At 39.0% G+C, this 24,089-nt stretch overlaps 1 long non-coding RNA gene across 3 annotated transcripts in view; it reads left to right on the forward strand.

The window, feature by feature from the left end:
* Positions 1–23,599, forward strand: part of LOC116586142 — a 156,931-nt gene extending 133,332 nt beyond the window's left edge. For all 3 annotated transcript variants that reach the window (XR_004283905.1, XR_004283903.1, XR_004283904.1), the window contains one exon: positions 14,108–23,599. This is a non-coding gene — a long non-coding RNA (uncharacterized LOC116586142). The remainder of the gene's footprint in view (positions 1–14,107) is intronic.
* The last annotated feature ends 490 nt before the right edge of the window (positions 23,600–24,089 follow it).

The following is a 24,089-nucleotide window of genomic DNA, read 5'->3' on the forward strand; positions in this document are numbered from 1 at the left end:
GTATGGTTATTTTCTTAAATAAAATCGTATTTCTACCCCAAGTGAAAGATTCATTGCTGCCCACTAATCTCTGTCAGGAGAACCAATCTCAGTTGCATCTAGTGTCAGTAAGGAAAATGGTTCATGTTATCCCGGGGACAGTGAAGCGACACTGCAGAAGCAGAACTGGAAGCCCTCTGTGGAGGAGCTGGACTTGAGGAGGCTGATTTGCATCTGGTGACAGTTTCCTCACTTAACCCAGTGCAGTATGACTTTAATAGCAGTAGAGAAGCCCAAGGAGGGAGCTGTAGCACACACTTGGCAGAACCTGAATGACCTCAAAAACTGTTGACAAGGGGGCAGCTGGTTGTAAAGCCAAATCACATAGAGGAATGGAGACTTGGAACATAGCTTTAAACCCTGATTTAAAAAAAAAAATAACTTTGGGGCCTATTGAAAGATACACAGCCTTTCTTTCTTTTATTAGCTCACAGAAATCAGTTTACCAGAAACCTGTTAACCAGCAGAATCTGTTTGCCAGAATTTCTATGGCCACTGACACCATGGCATGCAAACGGATCAGTGGGAATATAGAAACATTTCCAGTGCAGGGATTTTAGTTTCTTTCAGTCAAAAGCATGGAGCCAGACTTTTAGACTATGAATCCTTCCACTGATTTCGTCTTCTTTTGGTTTGATTTTACTTTATGCTGCACTGTGATTTGGGAAATAGGTTGTAATGGTAGCCAGAATTGCGATGAAAAATTTCACAGGGTCAGTCAAGCTTAAACCCACTGTTCTTTATGAAAAACTTTATTCCTTAGGGTTCCCAGGGACAAGGGAACATGTGAATCAACTAATATTATGATGCACACTGTTGAATGATAAAGAGAGTATCTATCTAACTATATTTATATATTGCTTAGATAGCAATGTCTTATAACCAATAAATCAATTTCTCAGAAGTTTCACAGTATGATAAAACATTTACAAGTGGCTCTTGGTTCTGCTAAGTTTTGTCAGGACTTTAACACAACCAGGCCCTGTGGCACCTTGCAAGTTTAATTTTTGTTGCTTGGCGTTAGCCCTAGATTCTTTTTATCCTTTTACAAAACCGGTACCATGCTGTGCAGTCAACTTCCCTTCCTTCATCTCTGCCTCAAATCACTGTGGTTTTTCCTGTTCCTTTCCTTTTATTCATGTCTCAGTAAGAATTCACTTCACTTGTGTCCATGATTCTGTCACTGTGCTTAGACTCTTGCTATAAATGATTTTGCCTCTTCTGCTTTATATATTTGACATTTTGTTGGCCTCTTCCTCAAAAAGAAGAAAGAAAAATCCTTCCCTGTATTCCCTACTCTATTTTCTTTCTCTTTTCCTGATTTCTTTCTTGCCTTTGCTTCCTTACCATTCACTCTTTAACCTGTTGTAGTCTAGATTTAGCCACCATAGATACTACTTTGTCAAAGACTGGACTCTTCACTCTGCCCGAGAGAGAGAGAGAGGCTTACCTAATTGGTAAATTTGGAGTGAGGAAGTGGTCCAACTTGCCAACTGCCACCCTCCTTCTGTTCGGAGAAGGGCCTCCCTACCAGGAGCCTTCATTCCACCTGAGGCTGGGAGCCCACCCCAGCCCAGCTCTGTGGAGATGGACAAATTCTGTAGTGAAGACAGCTAGGCTTGTTTGGCTTTAACCCCCTCTATTCTGGTCTCAGTCAGTAATAGTGGGTATATTCTAGTTTCTCATCTGTTTATTTTTGTATTACATCTTAATTTGTTTACAACCCAGGAGAAGAAGAGAGTTTTGATTTGGGGGAATTGCTTAGAAACCTAAATAAATAAAAAATAGTGTGTACAAATAGAAAGTTCATCTTCTTTCCCAATCTCATTTGACAGAGGCTTGGTCTCTCTTTCTGTTTCCGTACCTTTGAGGACAGGAAAAAAGTTGCTGTCTGTAAGCAATTGATCTTTGACTCCCAGCTTCTACAACTATGAGAAATACATGTCTGTTGTTCCAGTCACCCAATCTATAACATTTTGTTATAACAGCCCAAGCTGATGAATTCTTCCCATTTTTTCTATGCATATGCAAATGTATGTATTAAGTATATGATAGAAATACTTTTACTTGAGTATCATGTAACAGAAGTATGCATAGCTATATATTTATGCCTATATCTCTCTAAAACAGATAGTTTCATTTTATATAGTCTCCCTCTATATACCTTTATTTGTATACATACACCGTTGTATTTTTTCCAAAAATAGTAACAGATTACACATTTTGCTCTATACCTTCCTTTTTCCACTAACACATTTTTATGTAAGTGGAAACCTGTATTATTATTTTTAATGTCTGCACAGTGTTCTGTAGTTTAAGTGGTCTATAATAAACCATTCCTCAGCTGCTGGCCATTTAGGTCCTTTCACACTTTTGAGATTATACACAGTCTTGTAGTGAACATGGTACTCTTTTTATTTTTGTGAACTTGTGCTAGTATTTCTGTAGAAAAGAGTCCTAGAACTGGAATTTCTGGCTATCTCATAAGATTTAATTGGTTAGTAGTGATCAGAGACTCAGGATGGGAAGGATTCTGAGAGAGCTCAGAGTTTATCCTACACTCCCAGGAAGGATGTTGTTTTCTTGCTTTGACTTTGAAAAGTTTTAGAGAATGAGACTCCATATTCTCTTCATTAATGCCTTCCAGTGACTTGAAATTGAAATAGACTGTAAAAGAAATAGTCATAGTTATAATGCTCTGGCCAAGAGAATTGAAAGTGAAAGTGAAAGACTGAATCCTAAGGTAATACTTTGGTGAGCTTGTTTTGCAAACCAACCAAGCAATATAAGATAGAGGATTATCAGAGTTATGGCATTCACAGATATTTGGATTAATTTCCATTCATGTGGTAGGAAGTTTATACTTTCATATACTTCATGTAGTGTAGCAATGGGAGATTAGTTCACTCTAGGTGTCCAAGAATGCAAACCTACCCTTCAAGATGGCTCTCAGCACACTGACCCCCGTTAGCCTTGACTGTCACCAGGAAGCATGTGACCTATTGAGTCTAACTAAACTACAAATGATCTTAAATCGGATTCCACCACCCACCTCAGTGCATCAGGCCCGGAAGAATAAGTGGTCTGTCTTTCACCGGGATTATTTTGCTTCCATCCCAAGGCTATTTCGTTTGCCTTGGGAGAGGCTTGTAACAGTTTATTTACAAGCTGACCTAAAGAAAAGAAAAGAAAAAACAAAACAAAATATGATGCAACCAGAAAGTGCTATGGGTTACTGCCTGCTTCAAGTAGCTTCCTCCAAAGCAGGTAGGACTTATCTGGAATCTTTGCAACACTGTGATGATCTAGGTGGGAAAATTCCATGTATTAAGGACTTGGCTCTCAGAGCAGACATGTGCTTGACTGTCACAACTTGTACACTTTTCCTATTCATGGTGCACACGGCAGCAGGTCATTAGAAACAAGTGCAGTGTGAGTAGCAAAGATGACCGTATTAAACTTCCAGGAATTTTCACTGAATGTGCACATTTATACAACACTGCAGAAAGGACTAGGGCAGCCTGGCTATGTTAGATCATTTCCCTGCTCACCAAAGAGATTTGAAATGGACTTTTAATTATTATTGCCGATTTGCTATGGCTATATTCCTTAATATGAACATCTGATTAGGATTAATTTTCCTTAATTGATGAATAGGGCACTTAAAATTGAAGAGTTGAATTTGTTGTTACATATCAGCATATGTATGTACTGTATTGTTGTGCTGGCATATGTACTATGACTTTTTGCTGAAGTACAAATTACAGACACTTCTTATCTGTTTTACTTGTAAGGTCACTGTTCTTCCTTCCTTCACCTTTGTGTGGCTTTTTACCTCTGTTAATGGAGATAGAAGAGAGCTAAGTGACTATTAAACTCTTTTCTATATACCGTAAAATCCATTAACGTGGACCTCACAAAATCTGGAGTTTATGATAATGAGAGCAGAGCTGGGTTAAAGTTTATTTTTGCATTGTCTCTGAATTAAAGCTTTGCTGAGATAATAAATAGTATTAAATACAATTAAAGAGGGATGGCACTATTGTTTTTTAAAGCGAAATTTTCAAGCATGCTAGAGAAAGGCCTTGCAAGTGTGGTGATGAGGTCGTGTGGGAAAAGGCATAGTGCAAGGACGGTGCCACTTTCTATCTATGTGACCTTGAGCAAATTACTAGGCTTTTCTGGGTATCTTTTCCCTCACGTGTAAAATGGAGGTGGTTTACCTAATTTATGGGGCTGCTATGAGGGTTAGATTGAATGTACAGAAAGTGTCTCGTGTGAAGTACGTATTTCATAAATGGCAGGTAATAACTATCGACCTAATATAATTGGTGAGCTAATTTCAAACACTTCTCATTTTTTCACTAAAGCAGCATTCTTCCACAATTTAGAGTTTTGTTAACCTAATCTGAAATAGCGCTCTATTATTGTTATTATTGATGGAAGGAAACACCCAGCGTTCTGATGTAGCGGTAAGGAACATGAGCTTAGGAGTCGCGACAAACTCAGGTTTGAACTTATTTCTGTAACTCATTAGCTACATGTACTTAGGCAAATTACTTAATATCTCTCAGGTTTTATTTTCTAATTTGTAAAAATGGAATGATAATACCTGCTCCAGGACTTTTATGAGGACTCAATGAGATAATGCATGTAAAGTGTTCAGCCTCCCGATTTTCATATAGTCAACTCTCAAAACATTAGCTGTTGCTGTTATCATGATCTTTTGGACAACAATCCATACTTTAAACTTTTTATTAATTCAGACTTGTCTTCTTCAATTCACCTAACAAACTTCACTCTTGATATAATCTCCATTCTAGATGAGGATTTTAAATACAGAAGTAAAAAAATTACAGAGAAGCGAAATGGTGATATATAGATAGGGTGAAAGAGGAAAAGAATAATATTTTATAAGTGGAAGCCCAAGCTCTAATCTTGATTATTTCCCTTCTTATGTGTGGAGTTGGTGGTATAAAAAAATGAATCCTGTTATGCTTGAAAATAAATTAAAAAAAAATTTTTAAAAAGAATAAATTAAAAAAAAAAGTGGAAGCCCAAGGTCTTAAGTTAGACTTAAATCACTGAATAGTCAATTTTGTGCATAATCTTTGTGTCCTTTATGAGAAGTCTTTGTATCAGTCAGAAAGAAATAGAACTCTCTCCCTCTCTCTCTTCATATATATATACATATATATATATATATATATACACACACACATATATATGTGTATACACACACATACACACACACCTATATATTTAAAATTAAAAAAAATATATGGTAGAAAATGTGGATTGATCACTAGCTCTCAGAACTCATTGGAGAGAGTAGCAGTTAAGTCCATGTTAAGTTTTATTTTCATCTTGCTTTCTGCTATATGTTTCATAGGCTGTATGGATGAGAAATGTAAGCACTATAATGTCCTGCATAGAGACTGTAATCTCCCCTCCCTTTAATGACAAGCTTACACAGTTCGTCAGAATCCATCACCTTAACAGATCAGACCAAATTACTTTGATGACTGGCAAATGGGTGGCACTTGTGGTGAAGTGAAAGCAGCCAGGTGTGTGTGTTTATTAAGTGCTCTTCAATAGAAAAAATGTATTTTACTGAAAACTCTCTCATCCATGCTATTTTTGCAGAAGCAAGGAGTACCCGTCTTCCTTTGGGAAAACATAAAAATGATTTTTTTTGAGATTCTGAAATACTGCCATTCAAATTCACAACATTAAACCTGTTATAAAAATCAGAGTTTTTTCCCCGCCCCCCATCATATGCATGTGCAGTGGAACCTTGTAATAAAAACTAGAGAGGGCAGAACCATTAATGTTGGGGCTATGTGCCTTTGACTTTCCGGGGATGCCCAATTTAAGCAGATATATATGTATATATATATATTTGCATTATCTGATTTTAATTTTTAAATGTTTAAAAAAACATATAATGTATTTTTATCCTGGGGGTACAGGTCTGTGAATTGCCAGGTTTACACATTTCACAGCACTCATCATAGCACATACCCTCCCCAATGTCCATATCCCACCACCCTCTCCTGTCCCCCCTCCCCCCAGCAACCCTCAGTCTGTTTTTTGAGATTGAGTCTTTTATGGTTTGTCTCCCTCCCGATCCCATCTTCTTTCATTTTTTCTTTTCCTACCCTCCAAACCCCCCACATTGCATCTCCACTTCCTCATATCAGGGAGATCATATGATAGTTGTCTTTCTCCAATTGACTTGTTTCTCTAAGCATAATACCCTCTAGTTCCACCCACATCATCGCAAATGGCAAGATTTCATTTCTTTTGATGGCTGCATAGTATTTCATTGTATATATATACCACATCTTCTTTATCCATTCATCTGTTGATGGACATCTAGGTTCTTTCTGTAGTTTGGCTATTGTGGACATTACTGCTATAAACATTAGGGTGCATGTGCCCCTTCGGAACACCAGGTTTGTATCTTTAGTATATATACCCAGTAGTGCAATCGCTGGGTCATAGGGTATCTCTAGTTTCAGTCTTTTGAGGAACCTCCATACTGTTTTCCAGAGTGGTTGCACCAGCTTGCATTCCCACCAGCAGTGTAGGAGGGTTCCCCTTTCTCTGCATCCTCGCCAACATCTGTCATTTCTTGACTTGTTAATTTTAGCCATTCTGACTGGTGTGAGGTGGTATCTCATTGTAGTTTTGATTTGTATTTCCCTGATGCCAAGTGATGTGGAGCATTTTTCATGTGTCTGTTGGCCATCTGGATGTCTTCTTTTCAGAAATGTCTGTTCATTTCCTCTGCCCATTTCTTGATTGGATTATTTGTTCTTTGGATGTTGAGTTTGCTAAGCTCTTTATAGATTTTCGATACTACTCCTTTATCTGATATGTCGTTTGCAAATATCTTCTCCCATTCTGTCAGTTGTCTTTTGGTTTTGTTAACTGTTTCCTTTGCTGTGCAAAAGCTTTTTGATCTTGATGAAATCCCAATAGTTCATTTTTGCCCTTGCTTCTGTTGCCTTTGGTGATGTTCCTAGGAAGAAGTTGCTGCAGTTGAGGTCAAAGAGGTTGCTGCCTGTGTTCTCCTCAAGGATTTGATGGATTCCTTTCTCACATTGAGGTCCTTCATCCATTTTGAGTCTATTTTCGTGTGTGGTGTAAGGAAATAGTCCAATTTCATTTTTCTGCATGTGGCTGTCCAATTTTCCCAGCACCATTTGTTGAAGAGGCTGTTTTTCTTCCATTGGACATTCCTTCCTAAGCAGATAATTTTTAAAAGTAAAATCAGGGGCACTTGGGTGGCTCAGTGGGTTAAGCCTCTGCTTTTGGCTCAGGTCATGATTTCAGGGTCTTGGGATCCAGCCCCGCATGGGGCTCTGTTCTCGGCAGGGAGCCTGCCTCTCTGCCTACTTGTGCTCTCTCTCTCTCTCCCTCTGTTAAATAATTTTAAAAAATTTTAGAAAAAAAAAAGTAAAATCAGTTTATTAAGTTGACAACCAGTGGTTTAACATGTAAGTATTTTCATATAAATAAATCTTCACGTAAGAAAAACCTTTTGCCAGACCATGATTTCCAAGATTTGGGTCAGAAAATGTGATCACTCTAATACGCACCATGTAGATTAGTTGCATTATTCAGATCTTTATTGAAAGTACCTAATGGTTTAGTTGTTAAGTTATAGCATTTTGTGTCTACATTTGGCATATCAACAGGAACAGCAATAATAATATTTATTGAATTCTTACCATGTGCAAACACTGAGCTAGAAGCTGGGGATATAATGGGAAGCAAAAAAAAAAAAAAAAAAAAAAGACTATCTCATGTTGCTAATAACTTATGAAGTAGGTATAGACAGAAAGAAATTCATAGAGCTTAAATAATTTGTCCAAGTTTTGATAGGAAATAAGGGGCAGAGCTAGAATTACAGTGCTGTATTTGCTAGAGCAGCCTAGCTTACGTTTTCATTAAGACATTACAAAATACTGTGGCTCAAACAAGCTAGAAGGAGCTCCTTAACATCCTGGAGATGCCATTATCAACCCTGGACTACTGATGCTTATACTGTTAAGTAAGGGAAAAATAAACTTTGGTCTTTTATTCTGCTATCATTCATATGTCCAAAGATATACAATCATTCTTGTCTTTTTTTTTAAGATTTCATTTACTTATTTGAGATCGAGAGAGAGCATGCATGCACAAGCTGGAGTGGGTGGGAGGGGCAGAGGAAAAGGCAGACTTCCCACTGAGTGGGGAGCCTGACAAGGGCTTGACCCCAAGACCCTGGGATCATGACCTAAGCCAAAGGCTGAGCCACCCAGTTGCCCTCATAATCATTCTTTGTAAAGGCATTTCCTAGATGTTTGCACTTCAAACTTCTACATACATCCTACCAGCTATACCTATCTGCCAGGAAGTTCTCAAAGTATATTTTTGTGGCCTTGAACTTCTCAAAATCCAGGGGTTCTATTAATAAAGGAAAAAGGGGAGAATGGGGCATTAAGGGACAGCTAGCAATCTCTGCATCACATGCTAATTAAGAACATGGTTTCAAAATGGGTTTGACCGCAGATTTAGACAAGTGATGAATGATGTCATGACTTTGGGATATGCCTACATCCATTATACATTTTTTTCCAAGTAGGATATCAAGGTTATATATGTATACACACACATGAATATAGTATGTGTATGATTACATTATTTAAATATAATGTGTGAGATATCATGAATATTACATGATTCTTCAGTGGACTCTGGTCATCTACAAATGCTAATTCAAAATTTCATAATGCAAGAGGTCTGCTGGCTTTAATCTTTGGCAGAAAGCCTTGCAAAATCCTTGGGATTTGTCTAGCGTACATCCTCACTCAAAAAGATCTCAAACTCAAGAGATCTATTTTGTAAGAGATGCTTTCATAAAAATATGGATTTATAGAAATAAAATTACTCTAAAGTTAGTGGAGCATGTATTCAATACATAAATCGTAAACAATCTTGACCCTGAACTTCAGAGTTTCCTAGAATTCTTGGTCAATTCTTTTTTTAAAAAAATTTTTAATTTTTAAAAACTTATTCTTTTCAGGTAGGCTCTAGGTGGACTCATGCTCATGACCCTGAGATCACGCATGCTCTACTGAGTGAGCCAGTCAGGTGTTCCTTCTTAATCTATACTGATTAAGTTTAGATATTTACTATAGAAAAAGTAATTAACACGTATGGAGAATATTTATTGAGAATCTACTTAGTGGTTATGTTGAGATGGACCCACTCTCAGAAGATCCTTTGGTATCTTCTGGGGCTGCAGGAGGAGATAAGCACAGGAAAGACCTAAAGTACATATACATATACTCTTTTTAAAATTTTATTAACATATAATGTATTATTGCGTCAGGGGTACAGGTCTGTGAATCATTAGTCTTACACAATTCACAGTGCTCACCATAGCACAGACTCTCCCCAATGTCCATCACCCTGCCACCATTTCCCTCCCCCAGCCCCCAGCAACCCTCAGTTTGTTTCCTGAGATTAAGAGTCTCTTACGGTTTGTCTCCCTTCCCGGCCCCATCTTGTTTCATTTTTTTCCCTCCCTGATCCCCATGACCCCCCCACCCTGCCTTTCAAATTCCTCATATCAGAGAGATCATATGATAATTGTCTTCCTCTGATTGACTAATTTTGCTTAGCGTAATACCCTCTAGTTCCATCCATGTCATTGCAAATGGCAAGATCTCCTTTTTGATGGCTGCATAGTATTCCATGGTATGTATATGTGTGAGTGTGTGTGTGTATGTGTGTGTATACCACATCTTCTTCATCCATCCATATATTGATGGACATTTAGGTTCTTTACATAGTTTGGCTACTGGGGACATTATTCCTATAAACATTCACGTGCACATACCCCTTGGGATCACTACATTTGTATCCTTAGGGTAAATGCCCAGTAGCACGATTGCTGGGTTGTAGGGTAGCTCTATTTTCAACATTTTGAGGAACCTCCTTACTGTTTTCTAGAGTGGCTGCACCAGCTTGCATTCCCACCAAGAGTGTAGGAGGGTTCCCCTTTCTCTGCATCCTTGCCAACATCTGTCATTTCCTGACTTGTTAATTTTAGCCATTCTGACTGGTGTGAGATGGTATCTCATTGTGGTTTTGATTTGTATTTCCATGATTCCGAGTGATGTTGAGCACTTTTTCATGTGTCTGTTGGCCATTTGGATATCTTCTTCACAGAAATGTCTGTTTATGTCTTCTGCCCATTTATTGATTGGATTATTTGTTCTTTGGGTGTTGAGTTTGATAAGTTCTATATAGATTTTGGATACTAGTCCTTTATCTGATATGTCGTCATTTGCAAATATCTTCTCCTATTCTGTTGGTTATCTTTTGGTTTTGTTGACTGTTTCCTTTACTGTGCAAAAGCTTTTGATCTTAATGAAGTCCCAATAGTTCATTTTTGCCTTAGCTTCCCTTGCCTTTGGTGATGTTTCTAGGAAGAAGTTACTGCAGCTGAGGTAGAAGAGGTCAAGTACATATATATATACTTTTGTTACCTAGGTGCTGCCCAACCCCAAGCTCCAATCCCAAACCTAATGCAGTCTCTGATGAACTCAGCTGTCCACATGGAGCTGCTTTGGAAATACTGTGTCTTGAACTCAGATGGATGTACTTCATCCTTTTTCCTGGGTCCAGCTTTCTAGATCCTACTTTACCAGTGGCTGATCGAGGCAGGAGAAAAAGAAAGAAAGATAAAAGGTGAAGTCAGAGCTGGTCTAATTAGTTCCCCCTAAGCCTTATCTTGGGGAAAGGTTATTGGGAAGCATCTCCTAAGTGCAAGGCAGTTATAGACCTGTTTTGCCTCACTGGCCACATGGAGGTAGAGAGGAGCAATCTAGAGAGAGTGAGAATCCCAAGAGATGAACTCCAAAGAGGTCACAGCCTACAGAAGTCAAAACTAACATTTCTTCTCCATACACCCAAAGCTCCAGCCCCTATTAAGAGGTTTCATTGATTCCAGTAACTTGATTCAGTCTTCTTTGCTCTTTCTTCATTGGCATAGGTTTGGGGAGTAGAGTAAGGGTGGGGAGAAGCAGAAGTGGAACTTTGTTTTAGAAGGCACTATAACAAATATAGGACATGGCCTTTATCCCAGTTCTCAAATAACTTATTGTCTGGGGAGCTAATGTATAGGAAACATTTAGTGAAAGCAAATGAAATACTTGAACTATGTGTTATTGATTACTCCAGAAGAATCCAGGTAAGGGATAAGTGAATGCGGATTTGTTTCTTGGGGAAGTCTTTCTAGATCATGTCACAAGTGAGGTGCCAAAGGATTAAAGGAACTAATTAAGAAGACAGAAAAGAGGAGATGAATAAAGATTCATAATGAGCTTAGAGGTCAGTGAACCTATGTGCCTGAAGCAGAGATTTCATTTTAGAGACTAGGGAATGAACTGGAAGAGGAAAGTGGGGTACTTCAAAAATCAGGCAGGGGTTAAATTGTAGGCAGTTAGGTAAGTTTTTTGTTTTTTGTTTTTAACCAAGTTAATGTTAACCTCTTTAAGTTTTTATGGAATGAAGAGAGGATAAATTAATAAGTTACTGATTAATTGAATGAATGAATAAATACATTGTATTATAAAGACATTGTAGATATTATAAAAACTAGCCTCTTAAGTAGAATTTGTCTAGTTTGGGAATATGGGGTTCCTATGCAGGATCTCAGCAACACAGTTTGCCAGAGAACAAGAGAAGTCAAGACTAGGTGTATCATGGACTGGGAGCCTGGCTGCACTAGAGTTCGGCGACAGTCTAGTCCTCAGTGAACAAGAGGAAGTGTTGGATCTGAGGAGATCCAATTTATCTGGAGATTTGGTTACCAAAATGTAGATAGCAGGTGAGATTGAGTCGAGAATGGTGGTGTCATGGAAGTTGGGCAATCTAATCATAGCGGGATTCCAGCTGACAGCTGGAGTTCTGGAAGAGAATCTGGGAAAGTGTAGTGTCAGGGCCCTAGTCAAATAGATCGAAGTTCAGGGCAAGGCGCAAGGTCTTGAAGGAAAAAAAGAAAGCGTGTCAGGGCAAAGTCCAGTTGCTGGAGTTTGGGCCAACCTGTGTGGAGTTATTAGGGAAATGGAGGAATGATGATGAAGCTGTCCAGAGTAAACTCAGTTTGTAGAGGAGAAAGGAAGACCATTCCTGCTATCTGGTGTGCTGAGGTTGCTTCTCTTTTGCCTGCATGATGAAGAGGCACTGAAGGTCACAGGTGTGCTGAGCCTCTTTAGATCCTTCAGGGGCCCTCAGATGGATCTCGAAATGAATGGCTGAAGTGGAGGCCTTGTGGGGTTGCGTCACTCGGAAGGAGTGGGGACTACAGCACAGGAGATGTAGGCATAGCTAGGAGCCTGTCATATTCCAGGTTGAGGAGAACAGTGCTTGTCAAAGAGATGGGGAGGGTTTAGTAGAAATTCAGAATAAAAAGGGGCTGCACAAAACATTTCAAATCAGGAAGAGGTTTCAGTGACAAGTTTGATATAATGGATAGAGAAGGAAGAACCTAAAATGATTCTAGGTTGATTTTAAATGCTTGCATAGTACAACAAAAATGTTCATGAGCTGAAGGTTTTTGTTTTTTTTTAAGCCAAAACCAATTGTATTTGACATAGGATAAAAACAAAAGTTTATTTACAGCAGTGTTTTGCTCAAATAACTCGGGGATGACTGTGCTCGCTTCTTCTTATCTCACAACCAAACCAAGCAGAGGCTGCCCCATCCTCAGCCTCCCCATCCAGCACAAGGAGGGAATGCCAACCAGAATCCAGCTGCATGGCTCCCTCACCACCTCAGCTGCTCACTGCACCATGGGAAGGAAAATCCCACCCCAGTTCAGTATACTTCCAGGGTCCCTTGCTATGAGTATCTTCCGACACTCCATACCAGACCTGGACTCACAGACATGGGTGGAGTGGAAGAGATTCAAGATTCAAGATGAGTTGAAGCTGCTTTGTTCTTTCTTGCTGAGTGGGCCTCAGGAGGGTGAGGATCCCTGATCCCCTCGGACACAAGGGGTCAGTGGGGTGGCAAAAGGAAAAGCCTAGGAAACTTGCCCACTCACTGAGAGCGAAGTTCCCTCTCCTTAAATAACCAGTCCTCATTCCTACAGCAATAGATAAGCCAAGTGACTGAGAAATTGGATAGAGCTGAAGGACATTTCAAACACGTATCACTTTTGGCCTGTTTTTTAAAAACCCAAATAAATAAAGTAAATTGGTAAATAAGTGTGTTAAGGCCAAGCTTACTTGTGTGTTTGTTGGCTTTCAGTCTCAAATGCCATGGGTCTGCAGTGAGACATTTCAGAGAGAAAGAGCCCTTGAGCATGTGAATGAATAATGTTTCTTGCAAAGATGCTTTTCTTGCCTGTTCAAAGACAGTGTTATTAGTGTACATGTGCATGAGTATCACTGAAAGCCTCAGGTGGGCCTACCTGTATGTATCTGTCTGTGTTGCTCTCTCTCACGGGGGGCCTTGGTTGCTGAAGGTGACGTTTGAAGTGTTTGTGCGTACCTCTCTTATTGACCTGGTTAGTTCAGAGCCTTTGCTGACTGAGGAGTGCTCCTGCCTGGCCAGATTGCTTCACTAAAGGGTGCTGTCTGCCGCTGTTGGTTCCCAGCCAGCCACTTGGCTGCTCCATGATGAGATAGAGGCATGGACTTGATGGGATAGAGGCAAGAACTTCAGGAGGGCTTTTATACCTGTTTTATGGAGGCGAGGAAAGAAAATACAGATTCCTTCCCTGGATAGGGAAACTTCATTTTCAAAATGTACAGCTACATGGTGTTTCTCATTTTATTGGGCTTGGGTCTGCACCTGGGGTAGCAATGGATTCCAAAGTCATTATTGAAGGTAAGGAAAGAAAACTCGAAGCAGAACTTTTACCATAAAAGATCCTGGTTGTATTTTTGAAAGGTTGAGCTAAATAAAATTTCAGTGATCAGCAGAAGACCAACTGTTGAACTTCTGAAAAGTTGTTCTTAGAAAGGCTTGGATTAATAATTTGTTTCCATTTTGTTCGCAGATGTACTGTCTGTAGGACAGGGGTAGCCTGAATGCCTGCTTCACTGAATACCTGCTTCACAGCTCCTTTCACATTTTCTTGTTGGAAAGACAACCGTTGGAGAATCATCTTGTTACCGTCGCAAAAATGCAAACAAATCAAGACATTAAGAATGCCACAGTGGCCAGCAGTTAATGATGCCAGTGTTACACAAGCTTCAGCAAAGTTTTCAAGACAGTGTGCCTCACTAGCCAGAAATCAGGGAAGATTGAACCTATCCTTTTTGTCTCAGCTGTTCCTTAAATCAATGCATCCCCTCCAAATTAATGTGAATTGAAACACGCATTGCCTTTTTAACTTAATTGAGTACTTACTGTGGGTGAATCACTGCACAAAATAGGGGAGGGAAAATGAGGGAGACAAGTAAGATGTGTTTCCTGCTTTCAATGGATTTACAATTACTTTCAGGGCACTTTTTTTTTTTTTCTTCTGCTCTTAATTAAATGTGTTTCTAAGATAGAAAACAAATGAATGGAAAAGTGTATTCTGCAAGTATTTTAAATCCCTTTAATAAAAAATGAAACAAAACAATCTAATGTGGGCAAGTGAAGGACATCTTAATTCCATTTTTGTGGACTTTTGATAGGTAGGGTTTATTTTATTGATTCTATAAATATTTGGTAGACTTTAGAGATATTAACATATTAGAGTTGGAATTAATTGGATTAATTTTTTTCTTCCTAGGTGTAGATTGTCTATTGAAAAGATACATTGTGTTTGTACATTTCTTGAAGAGTGGATAGGTGAATTACATCTGTTGCCTCTGTAGGCCTCTACCTTCTGTGCCCTAGGAGCCTGACATCCTGTGTGAGTTATTAGCATGTGGAAGGGGAACATTTGGATCAAACTATTGTTCACGGACCCAAGACAGGGCAGGGATAGGAGCAAAACAGACCCAGGCAATGACTCTGTCAGAAAATTTGGCTATTTCAGTATTCATGTGTTGTCCTCTATGTTCCAAAATTACTGTACGTTTTTTTCAAAAACTTATTTCTGATCTGGGAATAAGTCATGATTTTTAGTGTTAAAACACTAATAGGACTGTAGATACTAGACATTTTATATGGTGTTTGTAACACATTTTATTATGTATGAATCAACAATAGAAACGTCTTTGTCTGGAGTAGTGTCCATTTGAATGGAAAATGTGCCAGCTTTTTTTTTTTTTACACATCATCAACAGACTTCTTAATTAAGCTGCCAATAATACTCCTAATAGCACTGTGCATCATTTGAGAAATGAATTGTGAAGTGCTGTTTCCCCCTTATTGAATAAACAATGTTACTCCATATAAAATGGATTTAAACTGTTTTTGAATAGGAGATTATATTGCTCCCTAAAGAATTTGATGAGAATTCTTATACCTTCCCTTTTTACTTAATTTTCAAAAATTAAATATTTTGCTCCCCAGTAAGGAATTGTTCTAATTTGACCAGTGACTAATGATATGATCCATCCTTAATAGGATGAATCTCCCTGCCCCCAAAATCCTGATGGTGATACTGGATGTTTGTTAATCTGAGTTATGAAACTATATTGTACTAAACTGTAGACCTTTATTTCCTATTCTGTGAAATTTTTTGTAGGGAACATCTCTATGTTCCTGGAAACTAGCACAGTGGCTGGCGCATAGTAGGTATGTGTTGAGTAAACATTTGGTGATCCAAAAAATGTGTAAGGTAGCTTTTTCTGGGCTTCTTAAGACAGAGGGGTCTTGCTAATAGAGTAGCACTTTCATTGGTTTCCAGTCAATCTAGTTAGAATAAGTCCAATTTAACCAGTTTCTTCATATTTTAGTCCACTGGGCTTCTTAATGGGTGTCTTCGATTCATAAGTTTGGCCCTGTGATTTGTACTAACATCCACTCTGCTTTCCCTGGCCCTTGGCCAACTCGATCAGGGTAGGCAAACTTTGGAGGGGCTGTTCTGCTTCTCCTCTGGCTTGTCTACCGCTAGAAGAGTAATCACTCCATTCACGGGGTATTCACGACATGCCAGGCGCGGAGCTAAGTGTTTTACACATATTCTCTCACTTAATTATCTCATTTAAACCTTACAGCAACCATTTGAAGTAGGTATTATCTACTGCAGAGATATGTATGTATCTTGCTTAAGTCATGGGGATCTAAATCCAGATCTCTTAGATTCTAAAGCCTGAACTATTAACCTCTCCCCTCCACTGCATCCCAGGAGAAATTCCCAGTGCCTGGTGGTGTGGGGGCAGATCAAATCTGGATGTAGTCCAGATTCATTTCATTTAGTATTCCCAAACAACAAACTGTCTAACAGATAAAACCCAGCAAATCACAGTTGTTTTGAGAATGGGGAAGGGCAGAGCAATTGGGAGAAAGCAAAGTTGGAGACAAACCAATTTGAGTCAAACCTTTAGCCTTTATCTCATAATGCCTTTTTTTTTTTTTAAACTTTCTTTTTTTAACATGGCCTGACACCATGTGATAAATCAAAGCCTGACGTAATTGACCCAGAATTGATCCCCAAATGTCTTTTGGGGGAACATGCTTTAACTCTAGTTGTTGATTCTGAGGAATAATTGCCACCCTAGAAAGGTAATTACATATGCCATTGTTTATACACATAATAGGCTCAGAATGCATATTCTGCACAGAGGGAAAGAGAATCCTGCTTCTACATTAGGGGTGTGTGTTATGTATTGTGTCAGAATGCCACAAATAGCATTTGAACTGTTCCCTCTTACTGCTTATTTCCCTAACATGTGTGTGTGCATATGTGTGCGTGTGTAAGGGTGAGGTTGGGAGTAAGGAAGGAGGTGGGCCATGGACAGCTGTTTGTTGAGCTGAGCGACAGTGATTTGCTTTTCCTTAATTTTTTAGCTTACCAAAACATCTTCTGGATCTGATTCATTTAACTTGGGCTGGTAAAATGACTTTTTTTTTTTCCTGCTTGGCATATGCTTATTAATGAGTTCTCATATTTCTTTCCATCAAGCACTATTTACCTTGTGGAAATATAAAGTGAGAATCTTTCTCCGCAACATCCTCCTAAATGCCCTGGTTTTGACCACCCCTTTAAGTACACCAAATAGTCAGCTAAAATGGTAGCTAGTGCCTTTCCTCTCACTGTGCTTTCTGGTAAAACATAAATGGGATTTAAACCACAAATGACCAATTAAAGCACTTCATGCCTTTTTCCTTTAGCCATAAGACAGTAGTTAACTTGAGTAAATATAACAAATAGGCTATTTTGTGGTAGTCTAACCTAGCAACATATATATATATATATATTTTCTTTTTTTAAATCCAAGCTTTAAAAAAACATAATGTCATGAATTTTTGTAGTACTGCCCAATGAAAGGAATACATATGTATTCCAGTATGGAACTGAGCCTTGTTTGAGGCCAGAGCAATTCATCCTGGGCTATTCTCGGCTGCAGTGTCCAGCAAATTGCATGACCTGCTTGTTAGACTTGACAAGACTGTTTTACCTAACAAAGGCCTCTGCAGCTCTGAGCAGCAGTGGAATGTCAGAATGAGCACATTTCACACACAGATGTGCAGCCATAATAGCCTCTAAGAAGATGCATGTGGCAGGGAGCTAAGGGTGGGGGTTGGGTGCTTGGAGTGGGTGGTGTGTGAGAGTGTAGTTCGGGGGCCAGCGGGAGAAGGAGACCAACAGTTAGCAGTAGGGATGTGGCCCCACTGACCACATTTAATCAGCCCTCTGTAAACAATTCAACATTTTCATTGTTCTCTAAAAACTAATAAAGAGAAACAAGCACTTTTCATTCATCTTGAAGTAATTTTCTGTCAGGTTGGAGCCCCTTGCGGCCTCCAGCTTGGGCAATGCTGGCTGTGTGATACAACAACTATTGCAATTTATTTTACAAACTCTGGTCATTCACATGTCAGTTAGTGTTCACCAAGCCGGCGTCTGAAATTGTGCAGTTAACGAGTTTTACAACATTTCTATCAAGAGAAACTGTTTAGCATAACTGACTCTTAAGGAGTTATTATACCTCTAAAAATCCATTTTAAGGGGCATTATTTAAATAAAATAGAAAAACGGTTCACTGCCTTTTAAAGGGGCTACAAAAAAAGTCCATCAGCTCCAGTGCAGTAATCCTCAGCTTAAAGCACTCTTGAGAGTACTTCTGGGAATTGTCAGCATAATGAAATGTTTTGTGAAATGTCCAGATAGATTCCTCTACTCAACAATTTTACTGCACCATATTTATTTTCCTTCCAGTTTTTAAAGAAGTGAATTACTTTTTGAGAGGATGACTCTATGTTGTGTAGATTAACTGAGCACATTATTACCCAGGTTGTAGCAGAAGCGATGGTTCTGTTTGTAGTATTATCCATATGCATCTGCAGCCAGGGGCAAAGAAGAGAAAGGCAGCTTTCCCCCCTTAATGCCTTAGCTCCAAAAGGGTTAAATCGCCGTGAGGCCTACGGATTTTGTAGTTTCCTCGTGCCATGTTTCCTCAGACCTCTAAACAACATGGGTACAAAATGGCCCCTGTCAATACTTCCTTTAAACCTTAAAAAAATGGACTCTGTTTTCTTACCCTAAATTACAAACGCAGGGAGAGCCATACACTTGCACAGTGGCACATGCATTCTGATGCGTATCATTTGAACCTGGCCCATTTCTATAGGAGATGCCATTGGACATTTTACTTAAAGAATAGTAGATTCCTCACATTAACTGAGATGGCCAATGACCCCCAAACCGATTAAGGGCGAGAGTCCATAATAGAGCACTATATAGCATAGCAAAAAGTTCATTTAGCATATTATATTACCAAACGGGAGTAGAAGCTACCACTTGTAATGTTAATGGCTTAATGGTTCTTTCTACGGTGAGCAAGGCCAGGAGAAAAATTATGTTCTACTGTAACAAGAGATACTCCATATCCCTAAGAGGTGTATCTGTAACAGGACATATTTCCATTTTGCAACAAATGATCCCCTAATTTCATAGACTGATGTTTGTGCACGTGACTTCAATTTTCTGAGGGAGACAGGCAGGTGTTCTTGTGCCTGTTAGCCGTATCTGCCCATAAGAAGCACAGTAACATCCATGAGCCAAATACAATTTGACATAATTCATACCTTTATTACCTCCTACAGAATGATATTATTTCATGCTGGCACATTAATGTTTCCAGTACGATACTGTCATTCCTGGAAATTTTACCTTTTGAAGTTCAAATATTGAAGAATGAGTTTTAAAATTCTCTAACTGCCTTAGATTTGGGGAAAATGCGACTTATTCCAAGGTCAGCTTTCTTACTCTTTTTTGATATTTCATGGCCCTGTAGATAATGTTCAGATAATGGGAAAGATCATATCTGAAAACTCTTACCTCTTCTTGACCAAAGAGCTCATTCTTCTCCTATTCCTATTTTTTGCAAGTAATATTTCATCAACTTCTTTTGTCATACTTAGTTCACTGTTATGTATTCCTCTAGTGATGCAAATTCAGGAGAAGTTGACCCAAAATGTTTAAATGATGGCAGCTTGAATCTGTTCTGTGTAGTACTTAGAGCTGTCCTGATACTCCAGCATTCAAAATTAGTTAGGGCAGATGGAGTACAGAAGTTTCCTTTTGCAGCCATAACAAATTACCACAACTTTAGTGGCTTGAAATAATGCAAGTTTATTGGCATACAGTTCTGTAGTTCAGAGATCTCACTGGGCTAAAATCACTTGTTGACAGAGCTGCATTCCTTCTGGAGGTTCTAGGGGAGTATCCTTTCCCTTACCTTTTCTAGCTTCCAGAGACTGCCTGCTTTCCTTGACTCATGGCCTCTTCCTCCATCTTCAAAACTGGGAGTGGCAAGTCAAATCCTTCTCACATGGCGTCAGCCTGCCTCTTTTCCATTGTCACCTTTCTCTTTCATGGACTGTAGCTGGAAAATATTCTGTACCTTTGAGGAATCATGTGATTAGATTGGGCCCACCCAGATAATCCAGGATAATCTCTCCACCTCACCGTCTCTATTCTAAAACATATCTTCAAAATCCTTTTGGCATGCAAGATATAATATTGACAGGGTCTGGAGAATGGGACTTGGACATCTTTGGTAGGGGGTGGGGGTTGATGGCATTAATCTGCCTATCCCATGGAGTCTCTGAGAGTTCTTTCCCATGCCAATATTTGGAGAGTTAATTGCAGTTCCTAGGAGTCTCCAAACTTTTAAAATCATGCATGAAAATAGTTTCAAAATTTTGATTAGGTACCCCAGTGTATGTACATTTCCTTCTAAACCATCCCACATTATCTATATTAATAGTATATATATTAGTAGTAAAGCTTCATTTCTTTTTAGTATATAAATAAATAAAAGCAGACCTTCTAATGATTTCTTTGCACCTCAGTGCACCATCTTGTCTGCCCCCCCACAGGGCTGTGTGCCCCTAATTTTGGAGGAGGAGGAGAAAGGATAAAGTTTGGGTTAATTTGTGTCAATGAGGCTCTTTATTCTTTCAGAAATGTAAGTCTTCAAAGTAAGGAAGGGACTGCAGAGACTTTTTGGTAGTCTCTATTAATTTTTGACAGTGAGGAGTTGCGGAGTATAATAACAGTGTACAATGTAATGTACCCAAAGCTTTCCTGAAAGTTGAGACCTGTGAATTATAGAATTATTAGACATGGGCCATTTTGTAAAAGACTAGAAAGAGATTGTTCACCAGAAGCTCTAGGGTAAGACCATATCTTGTGAAATAGCTACTCATGTCAGTGTGATTGAAAATCCCAAGAAGCCAATTGCTCCACGAACATTTTAAACACTAGTGGCAAGGTCCATGTGAAACTGAGCTGAGAGGAAGGGTGATTCTGCTAAGTTCATTTGAAATCCTAGTTTTCGACTTTGAAAACATCTATATCCTATCAGCCACTCTTGATCTCCGTGCCATATGGGCCTATAACAACATAGGAAAACCAGAAATTGTGACACAGGCTGACTCTGTTAAATCCCCTTATGTTAAAATATGAGATGTTTTTAGAGCAGTCACCCTCAAAAAAATGGGATCTTGCTAAGATATGCTGACACACCTCTGAAATCAAAAAGAGCTTCTGCTGGCAAATGAAAGTAGGTTGCTGCAAAAACGTACATCAATTAGGAAACAAGTCAGTGAGTGTTTGCCAACTGCCATAAGTGTCCCAGAAGCAGTCTGGGCAGTAGATTTTTGTTTAATTTTTTTCCAGGCACTCACTTCTATTTTCTTTCTGAAAGGTGGGCAGGTAGTCGTCTTAAATCCTTCACTGATAGTTCCTATCAGTGACATCTCAAAATGTAACTGATAACATGTCAATGATTACTGTACAAAGAAGTTAAACATTAGAGTGAAATTTCCCCATTGAAACCCAATACAGGGATTAGCAACAATAGGGAATCTGTTTTATTTGCATTTAATTTGTACCTTCACACTATTATCTCCCATGTTTTAGTTTCAGGAAATGTGGTCTCAGGCTATTATAACCGCATTTCATGCTGCTGTTGCACTGTTATTTGATCTCTATGGTTGGAAATGACTTACTGAAAAAATAAAGCTAGCATACTTTATTTTAATTATACCAGTGCAGCGTCTAAATAAAAAACGTACTTTATATTTAATGTGGAGCACAGATTAACAGTTTTATGGGACATAAAATCTATCTATATCATTTTCTATTTACACATCAGTTATATATCTTTCTCTCGGCAAAACAAATGCCTATGGTGTGAAAACAAGGAAGGAGAGCATTGAAGTTACAATCACATGGGCAGTAAATAACATCTTAATTGGTCTGGAATGCCGGAGTTTGATTTTTTTTCCGCCTGGCTTTTATTTATTGATCTCTATAGCTTATTTATCTTTCCAGTGATTTGTACAAGTCTATCTCCTTTCCTCAATAAGCCAATGTATGGTGGTTTTATATTGCACATCCCATCTGGGGAAATGGTCTAGTGAGAGAAGTGCCGTTGCTCCTGGAAAAGCCATTATTTAAAAGCTTTCGTAGAGGTAAGGGTGACGTCTTAGTTTTTATGCTCTGTCTTCTGGAAAAGAGAAGGAAAGACGAAGTGTGGCTATTATGAAGTTGCCACCCAATGTATGTTTCAACAGTTCTCTTCTCTCCCTTGTCTGGCAGCAGGAGGAAAACAAAGAAGGACTTAGTGTACACTGGGAGATGTCTTTTAAATGTTCCTGTGCACGATTTAGCTCCTGGTGAGGGTAGCAGACAGGAATGGATTATGTATATCTCATACATAATCTGTACACCTTGGGTTTTCCTCTGTACGCCTCTCTGCAGTTCCAGCCCTTCTATCTTTCTAAACAGCTCTTTAGGATAAACGACACTTCAAATGACACATTATGCCCCACAGTGGGGTTGAGAACTGGCAAATGTAACCATTCTTGGGAAAGCTAGTTGGCAAAAAGTCCAACACTTTTCCTAGTAGATCGCTGTCCACAGTTGAAGCAGAGCCTGGAAAATTAGTCATTTTTCCTCCTCCTAAATCAGTGATCCCCTTGTTCATCAAACCAGCACTTCCAGTATTTGTCATGATTCTGTTGGGTTGCCTTGATCTCACAGAATATTAGCAAAGTGCTCTGAAAGATCTCCTCTGTTGATAGCTGAGGGAAAAACAAGTTTACAGATGGCAGTGCTATACTTACACTATGCAAGTGATGCTTTGCAAAGTGATTCTGTAAACATATTCCAAAGAAGAGGCTCTGCTCTCCCATCACCACCCTAATATAACCTTAAATGCTTTAAAATGAGCTAATGAAAATTTGGGGCAGGTCTTTTAGAGAATGCATTTGCATTTGACATAATTAGTGGTAGGCAGATCTCACCACATCCAGAGGGAATCTCAAGACAACTGCTTGGTCGACTATTAGTGCTTAATTTCTGAATGTCAAACCCTGCACATCTTAATTTCTAGAGAATAAGCTCAATTGAACTTGCTCCCCAGTTATGCAAAAACTGCTCAGATAAAACCAAGTGGACACCAATGTAATGAATGTGGTTATTAAATTGTTTCAATTGAAAGAACCCTATTCTTACACCATCATAATGGGAACAATTTATCCCCACTGATCGGGCTGTCTCTCTCTTTCTCTCTCTTGCTCTCTCTTTTTCTGAGCTCTCTTTGATCTTGAAGCATATTGCAGTGGTGTGTCCTATTGAAAAGCGAAACTGGGGCAATTTTAATGCTTTTGTACCTTACCAGTGCTCTATTTTTTCACTGTTTAAAAATAGCTGTTAATTATAAGTGCAGTTTAAATGTCTCAAGTGACCCAGAAATGCAGGTTGGAATGAGACAGATTGTGTGTCTCATATAAAACAGATGTACTCTCACAGAGCATTCTGAATTCAGCCTTCCCTCTGTATCCTTCTCTTGGGTTATTTCAATCAGGTATTGAGCTGGTCTAGCACCGTGCTATAAAATCCCACACATTTGAAGTGGAAAAAAAAAAAAAAAAAGGCAAAGCTCTCTCTCTCTCTTTACCCCATAAGGAGCCTCTTTTGTATATCAGTCCCTACTATGTGGGTGAATATGGTGCTTTTGCTGTTAGTTATTGGGACAAGGGCCACTTTCCTGGCCTGGAAGACCATATGATTTTCTAGAGCCCCACTTTGTCTGCCTCTTGGGTCAGAGGTGTGTGTCTTAAAAAGAACACTGCTGTAGCGATAAACATATTCCTTGAGGTCCTTCTTCAGTCTGATTCAGTAGTGCCTGAGGACAAATTAATCCGCTAGTTTTCAAAAACCCTTGATTCTTCACTGATTTCAGAAAGTTGTGTTTTTAGCTTCTTGCTAACACTTTGAGGCTGGAGATGGTTACACTGCTGGTGATGTTTCAGGGACGAAGGCTTTAACAAGCAATGTGCTAACTTGGTAAAATCATACTATTCATTTATTCTGTTACAGTCTGAACAAATCTGGTACTTACCTAATTAAATGTGCTTGTATT

This window comes from Mustela erminea, chromosome 3 (genome assembly GCF_009829155.1).
Source record: "Mustela erminea isolate mMusErm1 chromosome 3, mMusErm1.Pri, whole genome shotgun sequence".
NCBI lineage: Eukaryota > Metazoa > Chordata > Mammalia > Carnivora > Mustelidae > Mustela > Mustela erminea.